Source organism: Diorhabda carinulata, chromosome X, assembly GCF_026250575.1.
Source record: "Diorhabda carinulata isolate Delta chromosome X, icDioCari1.1, whole genome shotgun sequence".
Taxonomy (NCBI): domain Eukaryota; kingdom Metazoa; phylum Arthropoda; class Insecta; order Coleoptera; family Chrysomelidae; genus Diorhabda; species Diorhabda carinulata.
Window position 1 is genome coordinate 57,025,185 of NC_079472.1, and position 14,111 is coordinate 57,039,295.

Here is a 14,111-nt window from a genome sequence, read left to right on the forward strand (position 1 = left end):
TGGAAATGGACGTCATTGGGTAATTCATTCAAGAGAGGATCGGTATGTAGCAGGTTATGTACGTCGGAATCAAACCATGTGACTTGGTAGAACAAATTTGCGATCTAGGAGACCACTAAGAATTCTAAGGGTGCTTCCCAGACACGAAGTGTATCCACAATATAAGTTCAGAAATGTGCTCTATTTTCAGATTGCAGCTGCCGACGTGTTCTTTGTAATGCTTCTTTGCGATCTCAACGAGAACCAATTGAAATTTATAATCAAATCTGCGAGGCTCACGGACAGAATTCTATGGGTAAATCTATTATTAGAAGATGGGTTAAACAGTTCAGTAAAGGATGTAATCGAGGGCACGATGAAGAACGATCTTTGGTTACTGGAAACTGGAAGTGCTTAAGCAAATGCGTAAGTTTATGAGTTTGTAATTAGTGCTCTTGCTATCTCCGTAAATCCCACGATCACTAATTCATGAAATTCTTACTGCAAAACTGAAATTTCAAAAACTTATGTTGGGTATCCAAAATTCATATTGAACAACGCAAAAAACAACATATGGACAGTGCACTTCAGTTTTCGACAAGCTACTATGAAAACTGTGATGATTTTCTTTCTTTGATAGTCACGAAGGATGAAATTTGAGTATCTTACGGCATCCCAGAAACGGCAATCCATGGAATATAGGCCCATTTCGTCTCCAACGAAAGTGTTTTGTTGAATAATTTCTTACCACAAGGCCAAACAATCAATGTATATGTTTACTGCGAGACCATTGCAATACAGAACAACCACCGAGGATTACTATTGATATGTGTGGTTTTTTCTATGATATCGCCCGACCTAAGACTGCGAACGTGATAAAAAACGCCCAGGAATTTGGTAGGCACGTATTTGTTAATCCACCGTACAGCCCAGTCCGCAAATATCATCTCTTTTTAAACCTAAAATCTTTCCTTGGTAGTTAACACTTCAACGATAATAACAAGCTGAAAGAACACGTTGGTACATAGTTAAAAGCAGAGGCGGCAACTTTCTATGAAGAAAGCCACGCTATAACAATCGCCTAAAAAATTTCGAAATATTTGTTTGAAATTAGTTTAAACCTTGTAAACCAGATTTGGTTTAGTTAGTGATGTTAGTGACAAAGATTTTGGAAAAGGCTATGGCGATCAGAACCGTAATATTTCAGGGGGGCATAATGCATAGTCGTCGTACTTTCATTTTCATTCCAGAATACTATCCCGGGGCCTAGATATCTTTGAAATATTATTGAATCCATAATTTTCAAGTCAAAAATGCACGAGAGATCCAGAATATTCAAATATCGCCGTCGTTTTCTTATTATTTTTATTATTTTGAAGCTATCGTTTGTAGTTTAAAATATTGTGGATTAACTAGAAATTAAGTGGAATATGGAATAAAACTTTGAAGCGGAATAAAACGTGTCTATGTGTCTGTCTATGCACAAAGTTTAATTGATTATGATAGAGTTTTTACGTACGTCACAATCAGCTTGAATAATCAAACACATAATCATGTGGCCCAAACATAATAACTAAAATAAATATATCAAATTTAACATCATTGACTTCGAAGTATCTCAAGGAGATAATTTAAATGTTCTCAATTATTTAGTGAGCAGTTAATAGAGGGACGCCTATGAAAACGTCTGTTTATATCGTCTAATTTGTGTGAAAGGTTAACGAGCGTTAACATCAAAAGTAATGACCATCAGTATGTTTCAATTATTCTGAATGAGAAGGTAGGGATAGTGTTATGAGGCTCCTTCTACATGACCTCATCAAATCAAGTATAAATAAATACAATGTTATGTTAAATAACTTAAAACACAACGTTGAAACACTATTTACTAACATAAAATATAAATAAATAAAGAGGTTGCAATAATCTGACTACTGTTCTCGTTGGTTATCAAGACTATATATAGAACACACTATGAATGTTTATACTCTTTTAAATACTAATCCTATTGTATAAAAAAGCTATAATAAATTATATTTATGGTCGGCAGAGTCACATCAATACAAAAATAAGGGTAAGTAAGTGTCTAAGGGACATATGGAACTGCTTAAGTTAGACGTTGAGGACGGTTTACAATAAATTTTAGTAAGTAGGTTAGGTTCATGGTTCTTCACATTCACATCAATATACAACAAAAATTAGGTAATTCGAAACGATACGTTAATGGAGCATAAAATAAGAGACATATTGTATAACTTAATATATGGTTAACAGATTTTAAATGATTCCAATCAGGAGTGGCGAGATAATTGGTGTGTGGTTGAATTTTGTGTCTGAAATATGTTTATTTATTAATTAATAATGAATTCATGGTTCTCGCATAAACATGAAATTCATATAACTATTTCATTTATGACTTATTATACTACACTATTGTACAGTTAGTGTTTTTACTGCAATATGTAACTGCTCACCATAACAGCCACCATAATGTTTTTAGCATGGATTGCCCATATAACCACACATTTGTGCAAATGTTCTATCTAGTGCTTTACTGTGATCATTTGTAAAAATTTATTTAATAAGATTATGGACTATTGAAATTCACCTACTTACGCCCCAAATTTTGTAAAGTGAAAACCGAATTACTATAATTTTTTCTCACCTCAGAGCATTTTCTTACTTACTTAATCCTGAAGCCTTTCCACCTTTTCATTTTATTACAGTCGTTACGTGGACTCTCTTTACCACAGCAGTTTCCTTTCTTTCCTATCTATCTATTTAATTTCTTCTGTCCACTTCTTCCTCGGTCATTCTTTCTTGTTTTTGTAAGTTCGTGCTTCAGATATTTTCCTTATTAATCGTTCTCCTCCCAATCTTATAACATGGCCAAACCAACTGTATTTCCTTCGTCGATTTTATTTTGAATTAATTCTAGATTCAAATTTTCTTTTTTCTTCTTTTGTCGTATCTTGATTTATTCTCAATTTTTCTTAGAAATATCATTTCAGTACTTTATATTGTACTTTTTTTATTTCTGAGTGTCCGTGTCTCTGATAAATAAATCAAGGCTACTTGTTATTATATATTTCTGTTTTATTTGTTTGGGTATTACCAATGTGGCTAGAAACTGTGTCTTAATTACGTTGAATAATCTTCCAGTTGCTCCAGTTCTCTAGTTTATCTCATATTCCAATCTTCCATCTTGTGTTAATGTTATACCAAGGTATTTAAGGATTTTGACCTGCTCTATATTTTATTATTCTTATTTCATCTTGTAAGTCTTCTCCTTTCGGCTTATTATCATCGACTTAGTTTTGGGTTCGTTTATTTTCATATGCATTATCTGTAGACTAATATTTTGTATTTTTAAGTTGGAGTTCAAGGTTTTCTCATCTTCTGTCATTATAACCATGTCATCTGCATATAGTATCTCCGATGTTTCAATGTCTTCCATTTTCCAATGTCCAACGTTATCTTTTTAATTTGTCTTTTCACTCTTTTTATTCCTTCATCTAACACTACTATTTGATACCTCTTGCCTAACTTTGGCGTAATTTTTCGTCTGTTTATTTACAACCTTCACTCCGTTTATTAGTTTTTCTTCTAGACCTCTGTATTCTAGGATTTTTCATATACCATTCCTATTGATTCTGTCGAATGTTTTTCAAAATCTATAAAACACAGGTATATCTCTTTGTTTAATTATGAAATATTCATCTGTTGTTTCTTTGTTTGTTCTAAATCCATCTTTGGTTCTTTCTAGATTGTCATTATTGTGATTCCTCTATAATTGTTATAATTCCTTGTTTCTCCTTTATTGCATATTGGTGTAATTAAGTTTGCCAATATTTTGACGCTTCTCCTGTGTCATATATTTTGTTCTGTATGATTTTTAGTGTCTCTGTTATTTCATTTTTTGTCGCTTTTATAATGTCTGTCGTTATTTGGTCGATTTCTGGTGCTGTCTTCAGTTTCATTTTCTGTATTGCCAGTATTTGAATTTCTTTCTTTGCTTGTAAAAGGTCTCTAAAATATTATCTCTATCTTTCCATAATATTATCGTTATTTATTATATCTCCTTTTATATCTTTTATGTTGATAAGTGAATTCTTATTAATATTATATGTTTTTCTAGTGTTTTTAATGGCTCCAAAGAATAGTTTTTTCTTGTAGGTGTTAGTCTGGGGAGGTTTCGTGGGTCCGTACTTTTTTTAAGGGTCACTTGACGGGCCAAAGATATCTGGAAAGGCTCGAAGTTTATATTGGGAAAGTGGATAAATGAAACACTCGCATATATCCATAATTTCGTATGCGGGATACATTATTGTTCATTTTGGAGGATAGATAGGCAGACGAGGATTCGTTGAGTGTTCCATACGGTCAAGTGACCTGACACTCTGTGATTTTTTTCTGTGGCGTTTTTGCAAGAGGAACACGCACCCTTGTCGACCTCCGAAGTGTAATTGAAGGAAAATTTGAAACTCTTCGCGGACATCTTGTCATGCATTGATCAAGATGGCGTCAATTTAAACACTTACAGTAACCAGTAGAAAATACATGAAAATATGTATTTAGAATGTTTCGGATTTTAAAAAAAACATCTACATACTGTGCTGTATCCTTATTTATTTTCGGTGCCTCGTATCCAAATAAACGATTGTTCTTTTTAAGCAGTGTTGCTATATCTGGAATGTATATACACACATAAGACGTCAGGCAACAGCTGAAAGATAGAATTTAATATGAAATAAGAACAGTATGAACAGATGCTCGGTAAAACGATTGTGTATAATATGTAGTATTACTACGTAAATGGAAGCGGAAGTATGTGTGTATATACAGGGTGTTTCTAAATTCATGCGACAAAATTCAGAAGGTGATTACTTTCCTATAACAAAATTTCTTCAGTCCACTCCATTCCGAGATATAATCCCTAAAAGATGGTGACTAAAATTGAGTTTTCATTTTTATTTCTAAATTCTAAATTTGGGTGTTTGTGATTTTTAGTGCTTTCCGAAAGGACTAGTCACGGGTATTTTTTCGATATTTACATTAAACAGAGGTAAAACTAACAACCCTTACTTCATTTTATATCAAAATATTTTTTTGAGATGGAGTTTTACAAAATAAAATTATAACTTTATTTTACTTAAAATATCTTTTATTATATATTAAATTTTTTTCCCAAAAACGGTTCTTGCAGAGTAATAAACAGAATAAACACCATAAGTTATTATTTTTTCAATAAATTGAGTGAAAAATCACCTCTAGCCAAAATTCATGAACGTTTCATGGATTGCCATACACGTTCAAAGATTAGAGGTGTATTTCTTATGGTGTCATACGCTGTTAGAGTACGACTCATCAAATTGTTGATATCAACTATGGCTGTCGTGTAGACACTAATCATTTGAGGTAATCCCATAAACAGCAATCAGAAGGATTTAACTCAGGAGATCGAGGTAGCTAAAGTTGGGACCCTCCTCGACCAATCCAATGGTTGGGACATGTTGCATCTAAATATTGTCTAGCAGTCCGAGTGAAGTGTACTGGGGCAGTATCGTGCATAAACCACATCTTTTGTCTGATATTGAAAGCGATGTTTTCAAGCACTTCAAAGAGATCATTTTCAAGAAAACTGGTGTAAGAAATTCCATTTAATGGCTGAGTTATCCCCTACAATACCAACCCATACTTTCATTGAATAAACAATGTGGAAATTGTGCTCCATAATCTCATGGGAATTCTCGTCTGCCCATACGAGATTGTAATGGAAATTTATGACATATACTCTTTAAAAATGTTCCTCCTCAGTAAATAATAATTATTCGAAAATTTAGTAATTTGTCGCATTTCGTGTGTTAACAATTCACCAATTCTAGCTTGTTCAGAAAAATCTCTAAGTAAAAGTGCTTGAACCCGTTGGATGTGGTAAGGATATACCTGCTGCTCTTTTGAATAGTGAATTACCAATTAATCAATATTTCTACTAACGTCAATTTGAATATTGAATTTTGAAGCCTATGAATTTGAAATTTTTACAAGAATTAATACGATTAAAAACCACCGAAAATCTTAATTAATTATTGTAAGCAGAAATTTTATTATTATTTTTAAAGATTTCTTATATTGTATTTGACCATAATTTCAGTTCCAGAAAGTTACTGTTCGTTAGTCTCGCTTAAACTCGAGAACGGCTAGACCGATTTGGTTAATTTTGGTCTTGAATTATTTGTGGAAGTCCAGAGAAGGTTTCAATGGTGATTAAATATGCTCAGAATTAAATAAAAACAAATTAAATTGCTGAACACAACCATAATGTTTGACATTTAACAACCAACTAATATGTCGATCCTTTCTCTATGTCGATCGATACCTCAGACAAAGAGCTTATACTTCTATCCTTGTGAGTGACTATTACCACTACTGCTCGAGAACTTTCTTTACTTCGGTGATCCTTTGTGATAGTGATATTTCAAGTTATGTATACGAGGAGAAGGCGACGTAACTTAGGCAGTCGCAATCAATCAAATTTGCGAAGAGCTACCTCACGTGCCAACCGCACTGATGACCAGAGAGAAACAAATAGTCGTATTGCTATGTCAGAATTGCAAACAATTATAAAGGGAAGATACAAACGAGAGGATGTCTTGATGATTTACCATTCGATTTTAAACGGTACGTCTGGCATTTGCGATGACCATAAATAAATCGCAAGGCCAATCGTTGGAAGTTTGCGGAATTAACTTGAAGTTTCCCTGTTTCGCACACCACCTTTTAAGGGTGATTTCTCGAAAACCCGTGGGCTGAGGAAATTTTGTTATAGAAAAGATCCATCTTAATTTCATACGAGCAATCACCTTCTGAATTGTATCGCATGATTTTAGAAAACCGTGTATGTAAGGATGAAAATTGTGTGCCCGATTGTTGATTTTTATTTACTTTATAACACCCACTAAATTAAATACTTATAAATTGAAAGGGAAAGTTACATAACATTGTCTCACAGTTACACTATAGAAAGTAATAAATTTATGATAACATCAGTGATCTAGTTGAAAAAAATTTTGTTTTCTTGTTCTATTGACACAATAATCGAACAATTATTACTGTAATTTTGATTATTTATACTATTAAATTTACAATGATTAATATGGTACATTCCCAGAATGTGATTAATGAATTCTTATTAAAAATTTTAATGTGAGTAAACAACAAAATTTCAATATTAAAAATAAACATATGATAAAATAACTATTACTCAAGTTCTTCTTTTTTTCAACCTGTTCAATATTTCAAGTTTTTGAATTTACTGGGTACATTAATGTATAAAACGTAAGATATACAGTGTGTGAATAAACATAGGGCGCTTTCTTTTAATTTGAAGTACGCACGATACAAACATAAATTTAAATTTACGCAATTATAGTAAAATGGACAATTTTCACTTTTGTAATCCTCCATCGCACCTTGCGAATCTTCCATTGTTCGAAATAGAGCAGGAAGCCTTTTTTGGTCAGTTCCTTCAAGATGCGCGCAGCTTTCTCTTTCACAGCTTCAACATACTCGTATCTTTTTCCTTTTAATAAATACTTGATACATTACACGTTAACACCTTTTCTAATAAGTTTGAATCATCTTCTCGGCCATCATAAAAACGATTAAATCACTTAAAAACACGTGAACGCGTCAAACAGTTATTGATATTAATAAATGATGAGTTTCAGCTGTATTTTGTTAAAGTTTTTTTCAAATTTCACAACAATCCGTTGCTGTTTTTCCCCTCGATCATTCTTACGACAAATTAAAAAAAATTAGTCCCTATACAAACGAAGGCTACGGATACACTGGTTTGTCTACAAACAGTAGTAATTTTCTCGCGCATCTGCGCTTTTTCTCTAGCAGCGCTAGAGAAAAAGTCTTTACTTAATAGCCATACATCGTACAACTCAGGTTATTGTTTATACTGCGACTCAAATGTTTTATTGGATCTCCTTTTCATAATGTGGTACTAGAGATACTCAATTTTACAGTTAATCTACTAATCTCACTTCTTTGACGAAGTTCCGGAAGTGGAATGGCTGTAGCGATCTGCATTTTTTCTTTCATAAGCCCCAGGTGTATAGCTTAAGATACCAATATTTCTCTCATATTTCGAGATAATATGGATAGATATTTCCTTTTTTACGTCGCTTTCTCCGCCAAACCTTCCGTCCTTGAGAAAGCAACATCTAAGTGACAAAGAGCATTCCTTTACCACTAACTTTCACTCGCATCTAATTGGTGTTTTTTGAATATAAGTAATATTAGAGATCCAATCAAAATGAAGTAGAGAGAGATATGAGGGTGGTATACTGATGTTCTTTCTCTTCCTATCATCAGTTTGGGCTTGAACTATCTTAATATTAATTCCACGATATCTAGATAGCGATGGCAAATTTTTTTAGTTTCGATATATCCAGTTTTCTGTCCTGTGGTCGATTATACAGAGGGTTTTGAGTCCAGCAAACAATTTATCCGCTCCTACTTTAGCAAGTCTGAATAATATTTCATTTTCCTCCACTTCAGTGTATTCAGAAACTCATTAGAGGATAAGTTCATTCTTTTTTTATCATTATCATTCATTTATCTAGGTATTACTCAACCAGCTTGGATCTTGCGATTCCTTTCTTTCCAAATTGAAGTGGTCAAAATTTTCGATAGCATATATTTCTGCTTGAAGATATCCAGCTTATTGCTGGATATACCAAATTCATCTACGAAACTTACGTCTTAAACGTATATTAAAGTTTGGAGTAAAATATTTCAGATATCCATGGGGTCTCTCATGTTAGTTAGCCATTTTGCATATAGTTTCTGAGATAATCTTACAAACAAATTCGAACTGTGTAAGGTTTGGGGATCTAGATGGCTACTCGTTATTACATCTTCCCACAATGCATTTGTTTCGTACGCTAGGACTTAGTCCTTTGTTTGCATCAATGGTTGTCTACCTGCAGCTGCGATGATGAAGACAAGCTTTCATACCATCTTGTAGGTGATCGGGATGTATTCGGTTTGCAATCTTTGCTAGCTTGTCATCTAACATTCTGTCCATGTGGTCTCTCCATTCTGAGTTTGCTTTTGGTAGTCATATATCTACGCCAAATTACATCTGGTACCCTGATATTAATAACGCTTTTGTTGTTTGAGCTTCCAGTTCATTCTTTAGATTTCTGTTACTTGTTTTGTTTGTTCCTAGATATTTGAATGACATCACTTGTTCTACACTCTGATCGTATATTGCGAGTTTACATCTTCTCGGTTCTCTGGATATTGATTTCAACTCTATTAGGTTTATTTATCAATCTATCCACGGTCTAGATCAACTTCTGCACGAAAGTCAATTTATGGGCTTGCTTGACATTGAAATTTCTGCGAAATTGAGAGACAATTACATATATTAGACAACTTGAGTGGTTTTCACATTATATATTCGATTAGAATCAAGTCAATGTTTGTAATTGGATGTAATATAATGTATTTTTCAATTTTACGATTACTTTTTCTTCGATATCGTTTCTTGTTTAAAGTTTTTATGTCCTTATTTCGAAATCCTATAAAAATTATAGAGTTTGATAATGTTTTTCTAAGTAAAATTTCTTGTTTCACATTTCACATTAAACTCATTTCTTCGATAGATATTTTGTATAATAGATCATAAAAATCAGTAATTTTTTCATGATAAAATGTCCCTGGCGGTTTAGCTCATTCTACTAATTATCTCTCATTGAATGGTTGTTTATTTATAGCTATAACAAATTAAACACTTTATTAATTATACCTTAACTTGTTATGCGAATATAATTATTTTAAAACAATTATGGGAGTTTAATAATTGTATCAAGACAATAAACGATAGGACGTGGGTGTGTATATCCGTTAGAGAAACGCACTTATTTTATTTCTGTTGCACAATGTAATCAAGGTTTAAGCTCGATACTGTTATATAATAATTTTACTTTCTTTTCACTATGGATTAGATTATTAACATTTAATCGTTGGGTAGTGTACTCGCAAAAGATGAAGCAAATTTCATGAAACTAGGACTAAAGAGTATGAACTTTCCGGTAATTATTTAGTTTAGGTTGCAAACGCCCGATTTCCTTGAAATTTTAGTATGTTGTGGAGAAAATTATGCTAATTAATTTTATATATATATATATATATATGTATATATATAATGTACAATATAATATATATGAATGATTATTGTTAGAAATTAATTTTTGGCATTACATTAGTTGTAACTATTTATAATTAATGTTGGAAAGGATTGGGGGCGGGAAGGAAGGTGTTAAATGATAGTCTAAATGTTCGATAGACCCCTCCCCCCGCCCCTAAACCTCTCCAACATCAAGTATTTGCAAAATATCAACTGTCTAAGATAACGAACATTTTCCAATGTTTGAACCTTAAAAACTATGTGAAGGAATGTTTTCCGCGCCAAATAATCGAGCGTATGCAACCTGAATAATTACCAACTTTCCCATCAATTGTACAGGATGGCAAACGTTTCTTCTTCTTTCAGTATCTTCTCCATTGCGAATGTTGGCTATTAACTATTTTTATCTTGTTTCCTGCGTTTATAAACAGATAAACAGATGACACTCCAAACCCCTGGCGTAGGTTGTGTAGCCATAAATTCCGTCTTCTTGCTGGTCTTATCTTACTATCCACTTTGTCTTGGACAAGACTTTTTCTTCTCTTTTCCTTGTCTCTGCATAACTTCCATATTGGTGATTTGCTTGGTCCAGGATATATTCAAAATACGCCGATATATCCACATACCGAAAAATTCCAATCTTTTTCGGTTGTGGTCCATAGAATAAACCAGAAAATATGCAGCCTAAGAACCACATATTATTTCAAAGCAAAAAAGGATGAGTTATCGACTTTGAATAAATATAAATAATAGTTTAAGAAAGTAAAAACACGCTGCAGTAATAAACAAAATTAGAAATTAGAAAATATTTTGTTCAACATTTCAATTAAGTGTAGAATTAATAAAAAAAGATATAATTTTGATATACAAAAACGCGGGGTGCTTTCTAGGATAAGTTTATAATGACTTTACTTATCTATCAACATGAAAATAATCAATAAAACACTGATGATGTGCAGAAACTTCGCAGAGAAGAATTAGAGCTGAAACCCAAAAATCCTGCTATCACGTAAACGGCTATAGTGAGACCAATCGTCACATATGGTGTCCAAGAACTTGTCTAAATACCACGAAAATCACTCTACCGAAGTTGCAAAGATTGGACTGTATAATTGGGTCCATTAGAACATGCCCAACTGCTACATAGAAGTGATTCTAAATCTCGCACATATACCACACATAATTATATATGAATCAAAACTATTTCAGAAAATATTTCACTCAGAATAGTTAGAGGGAGAGTCATCAGGGAAGTGATCAAATTTGAGACATGCCTAAGGATGAAATACCCAAATAATTTGTTTTAATACTAAGATATAAATAGATAATGAAAGGAAATTAAGCACCCCGCTTTTATCAATAACTATACCCTTATTTGGCCTTTATAAAGTTGTTCTATAATTTTTAATTTGGTTTGTAATTAAGGTATGTTATCAATTATCTATCTAAATGCGTTATTTCATGCACCAGCTGTTAGGAATTTGTTAAGATTATTCAATAATTAATTATTCTAGATATTAATGAATGATCATAAATTCCATATGTTGCATAAATTTTAGATACTTCAAGGAAATATTAAACAGATCCGACTACCAGATCATATTACGATATCATCCCCCGCTGATATCGAGGAATGCAGGCTGTTGGTACGAAAATTAATAAAAACTATCATAAACTGGCATGTGTATTAAGTCAGTATTTGTAATAAAATATCAAAGATTGTTTGGAATATATAAGACATGCTGGTTCACTCTTTAACGTATAAACAAGTTCAACGTTTTGTTTATATATTTTTTTAAGTTAAAACCTCCAAAATTTCTTAATATTCTCACGTTATTTCAACGTCATTGTTACATTCTTATACTCACATATAATTATAAACTCGTGGCCATAAATAACGCACCATCCTTTATTTCAATATCGAAACCTAAAATGTTAATCTTTTGAGTTAAAGTTAAAGTATCTTAAATGTTAGCGATAAAATATATTTCTTATCAGCAAGACACTGTTTTTGTGTTTTTTTAAAATTTTAATTTGATGCATATTTCAATGTTTCTTTCATTCTATTGTTATACCAACTTGTGGACAGCAGTAATTTAAGTCAATCAAGTGTGTTAAAGTCGAGAATAGTTAAACAAAAAATGGATAGAGTTAGGCAGTTAAGCGAACGCGAAGCTGAAGGAATAGCCGAGTTAGTTGGACAGGGACAAAGTTATCGTGAAGTGGTAAATCTGTTTGGCGTACAGGTAATCAGATAATAAAATAGAAATGTAACCAAAATCTGGATTTTCCTCTGTTCTCCATGAAATGTCTCTGGTTTTCTTTATCTTCCTCTTCTGAACATAATGCCACCATGACTATATCGGAGTTGTTAAAATTTTTGCGCAGACGGGATAGTGGCGATTGTATCGAGCTGGAGCTGGAAATCGGAATCTTATGTGAACATGTGTGTGCTCGCCCTTTCCAATTCGGCACTGATCCGTTCTTTGGAACAAAATCGGACCGGAGTGGTATATGACAAGTGTGAGCCGGCCTTTAAAAATACCCCAACGTCATCACCAGGAATTTTAGCGATAAAAACGTTCAGGGCGGCACCCAAAAACCACAACCGCAATATTTAGTTTAATGTAGCGAAATAAGTTTCTTTTTTTAATGTTACTTTTTGTAATTATCCTGTAAATAGTTGAAGATATTGTACATGAATTGTGTCTAGAAGTAAGAATCCAAAAATTAATGCACAGGGGGTTGCGTTTAAAATAAGAAAGTTTTTGGTAACAAAAATACAAATCAACGTGTCTAAGCGTATTTCCCGATTTATTTATTGTATTCGGCTGTTCCATAGCGTATTTATGTAGACAAAACCTCATGATGTGTAATAAAAGAAACAAATATATGCAAACTAGATTTCAACTCGAATGTTAGAAAATATTCAGCTGTTGACGATACAAGTACATTTATTTTTAGGCCAGTAGTTTATTACGTTCACTTCTTGTTGAAACGAAATAAAAAATGAAACGCCTTTCTAAAAATATTAGTTCTTCAAACCCATATGACACACGGTTCTTGGTATATACTAGTAAACTAGACATTTTAACAAAGGTATATGACGTTTTGAAAGCGATATGGACAATCAACTTTAACGTACAGTTTAATTTATTTTATCAGACCGTCGAAATCAGCGTTGCCAGTTTTTTTGTCAAGTTGGAATATTGGAATTTTTTGAGTGCGGGATTCGTTCGTCAAAGGAGGAAAAATTAAAAAAAAAGTATATAATAAGAAGTTTTCATTTTTATCATTTTTATTTGAATTAAAATTACCTTTACGTGGCAATATATAGTAAAAGTAGCCATAGAAAATGTATTTTAATAAAAATATAATAATTTAAATGGTAAAAAAGTTGAGTCTTATGCATCTTCAAAATAAACAAAAAGATATTAAAATCAAAAAAGTTTTATCGCAACTTACAATAAGAGAATAATTATTTATAAGAATTACTTATTCTTGATTTTTCTGTGAAGATTTAATTTCTTCCATAGTTTTCTTTTTCTCTTTATTAAAGACAAAGAACTCTCCACAGAATAGCTGTAGATTAAGCTGGACGAGTAATTCTGATTTCATTAAATTTACCGAGCATTTATTCCTTGCATCTTACCATATTAAATCGCGAAAAAAAGCGATCAGGAAAGCAGTTTTATGTTGGAAAACTTAATATGAAAGACACCAGTTTAAACATATTCCTGGTATAATTTTTTGGAAACTGTTGAAACAGCTGGTGCGGTGGTGGCAGTGATGTCTTTGCAATTTCTCATCCTCCGACGCTTTCTAATCACGCTGCACGCACAGTCCAGTTAATCCCGAAAAGCAGGACTGAGACTGTTTCGCTTACTTGGAATACTTCAGGAATTTCCAACAGAAGAGAAAGGAG

General features: G+C 32.6%; 2 protein-coding genes across 4 annotated transcripts in view; one reads left to right on the plus strand and one right to left on the minus strand.

Annotated features, from left to right (window-relative positions):
* LOC130902314 (E3 ubiquitin-protein ligase MYCBP2) overlaps window positions 1-14,111 on the plus strand; it is a 167,842-nt gene that overhangs the window by 76,954 nt on the left and 76,777 nt on the right. The gene's annotated exons all lie outside the window — the stretch shown is intronic.
* Window positions 1-14,111, minus strand: part of LOC130902318 (uncharacterized) — a 62,691-nt gene that overhangs the window by 17,190 nt on the left and 31,390 nt on the right. The window lies entirely within an intron of this gene.